Here is a 3,020-nt window from a genome sequence, read left to right as displayed (position 1 = left end):
GGGACTTGAACCGCAGTCAACTACATGGGAGTCCAGCGACATAGCCATTACGCTAACTGCTGGTCCATTTTATTCTTTAAAGTGTGAATTTCCTCACCTCCTGGAACTTGTCATCTCCTTTCTCTTGCCTCTTCAGTAGTTCACTGTCTCTTTTCTCTTCAATCTTTGTGAGCTTTGTCACCATAAAAATTCTAAATTCTTTATCTGACATTTCCATGAATTTCATCATACTGTCTGAGGATGAAGAGGAGTTATTATTTTTCCTTGGAGGAGAGGTATTTTCTTGTTTTCCCATATTTCTTGTGACCCTGCGGTGATTTCTAGTCATCTGATGGATAGTGTGTTTCTTCCTAATTCTTGAAGTTCAATCTCAGTGTTTAGAGACATGCAGAACATGATCTGCAATCTCTCTTCTATTCCATTTTCACTCTTTGGACATCAGAATCAGTGGTAATAGAGGAATATTCTGACCCTAATTGTATTCAGATGTTTAGATCCTGTTCACTTGGACCTGTCTAGACACTTAGTGTGTAGGAGCTGAGAAGCCAATGAGTAAAGATAAAGAAAAAGGAAAAGAGGGACAGCAGTAAGCGTAATGGCTATGTCACTAGACTCCCATGTAGTCGACCGCATTTCGAGTCCTGGACCCGGTGGCTTAAACTCATGTCTGGCATATGTGCTTGAGTGCCCAAGATCCCGAGAGGAGAATGGAGGAGAAGGGATTGGGGAGTGGCCATTGCCCCACGGAGGGATGTCTCACTTTCTGTCTCTCATTGTCTTTCTGGCAAGTGCACGCGCCCTATAGCAAAAACCTCTACAAAAAAAAAATAAAAAAGAAGAAAAAGAATTAGAGAAAAGGAAACAAGAAGAAAGTATTTTAAAAAGATAATAAAAAAAACATTAGATTTTAATTTTAAAAAGCAAAAATTGAAAACCGTGCAGCGTTTATTTTACAATTGAAGTTCAAGATCCATGTGGGATGGACCTGGGTTTGTGCCTTTCCTAAATAGAATGGGGAGAGGCACCTATTAGCACAATAAAGAGCCTTGAGAGCCCATAGAATACCTTAAAAACTTTTTCTTTAGGGACCAGCAGCTGGCATAATGGCTATGTCACTGAACTCTCATGTAGTCAACCATGGTTCAAGTCCCAGACCTGGTAGCTTAAACTCACGCCGGGCACATTTGCCCATGATCCCAAGAGGAGAATGGAGAAGGGATTGCACATGGCCACACCCCCAGGGGGGGTGATTTCTCACTTTCTGTCTCTCTGTCTTTCTCTGTCTTTCTGGGGAGTGCATGTGCCCTGTAGCAAAAATCTCTCCAAAAAATTTTTTTTAATTAAAAGACACAGGGAGACACAGAGAGAAATGGAGAGAAAGAGACAGGTGACACTACCCACTAGAAATGAGTAAGGGAGACATTTCAGCAGAAAATCTTCATTTTAAGTCTGAAAGCAATATTTCATAGCTGAAATTCAGGATCCATGGGGGATGGGCCTGGTTTGTGCCTTTCCTAAGTAGAATGGGGAGAGGCACCTATTAGCACAGTAAAGGGGCTTGGGAGCCCAGAGAATACTTTACCTTAAAATTTTTTTTTTTTAATTAAAAGACACAGGGAGACACAGAGAGAGAGAAATGGAGAGAAAGAGACAGGTAATGCTACCTGTCTAGAAACGAGTGAGGGAGACGTTTCAGTAGAAAATCTTCATTATAAGTCTCTGAAAGCACCATTTCACAGCTGAAATTCAGGATCCATGTGGGATGGGCCTGGGTTTGTGTCTTTCTAGAAATGAATGAGGGAGACAGTTCAGCAGAATATCTTCATTTTAAGTCTCTGAAAGCACTATTTCACAGCTGAAGTTCAGGATCCATGTCTTGTATTTTTTAATTTATTCATTCATTTTAATTTGAACAGAGAGAGACACACATATGGGGGTGAGGGGGAGCGAGAAAGCAAGCCACCAGATCCAGGACTAAAACCGTGGTCAGCCATGTGGGGAGTGTCCAGGACCTTAACCACCATGTCACCTGCTGGTCCCAATAATAGATATATTTTACATATTTTCTTTTTATTAAACATATTATAAACATATTTGTACATCATTAACATTCTCTTGTAGTAATGATAAACCAATTTTTACCTGATCCCTTCTTATTAAACTCTTAAACTGCTTCCATTTTTTTCACTGTAATAAATGGCATTGCCGTGAATACTCTTTTAGCTAAATATTGACTTACATTCTTAATTTTTCATGAAGTGGTTTTAAGTATGGTGGTAGTCAGATTTTCTCATTAGATACTTTTGCTGTCTGGAGTGCCTAGGTGGAAGGGAATTAGAAGAGGCTTCATGGGAAGCAGCAGAGGCTGGGGTCTTATTCCTGGTGAGCAGTAGATGAGCTGCCCCAAGCCTTGGAAACTGAAGAGCTGAAAGGAGAGTCAGGGAAGGAAGGCAAAGGGAAACTCACATAGATTGAGCATGTAGTGTACCAGACATTGTGCTGGGCACTTTACCCAGCACAACTGGTTCTCAGTTACTGATCAAAACAACTTAGAGAGTGATCATCATCATCTCAATTTTACAAATGAAATAAACTGGACTCCTTTCTCAAACTTGACATCCCAGCAACAGGAAATTATGTATTTATGTTCCATATTCTTTTTCATACACATTTCACCTTTACCTGTCTACCAGAGGTTTAGCACCTCCCTGCACAAACCTTCCTTAAAAGTCCCCATCCAGGCTCAGCCTCAGTGACACAGGTGGTATCATATTAAACTGCAGTGCTAGAAGCCAATCATAAGTTTAGATCCCAAGTTGACCTGAATATATGCCAGGTGTATGCATGCCCAATATTCTGATAAGCTGGAGGGCTAAGGGAAGGGGACTGCAGCAGGATGAGACCCTGTTGAGAGTATCTCCTCCCTCCCTCATAGTGCACACATATGTATTCTCTCTCCTGACTAAAACAAACTTCAAAAAAATAATTAAAGTACCCACCTAGGGAGCAGCAGGTGGCAC

General features: G+C 41.0%; 1 protein-coding gene across 1 annotated transcript in view; it reads left to right on the top strand.

Moving 5' to 3' along the window:
- Nucleotides 1-3,020, top strand: part of FGD1 (FYVE, RhoGEF and PH domain containing 1) — a gene marked incomplete at its 5' end in the record, with an annotated part of 60,273 nt that overhangs the window by 51,574 nt on the left and 5,679 nt on the right.

This window comes from Tupaia chinensis, unplaced genomic scaffold (genome assembly GCF_000334495.1).
Source record: "Tupaia chinensis unplaced genomic scaffold, TupChi_1.0 Scaffold000083_1, whole genome shotgun sequence".
Lineage (NCBI taxonomy): Eukaryota > Metazoa > Chordata > Mammalia > Scandentia > Tupaiidae > Tupaia > Tupaia belangeri.
Note: the sequence above shows the minus strand (reverse complement) of the source record. Positions and strands in the feature narration are given on the sequence as shown.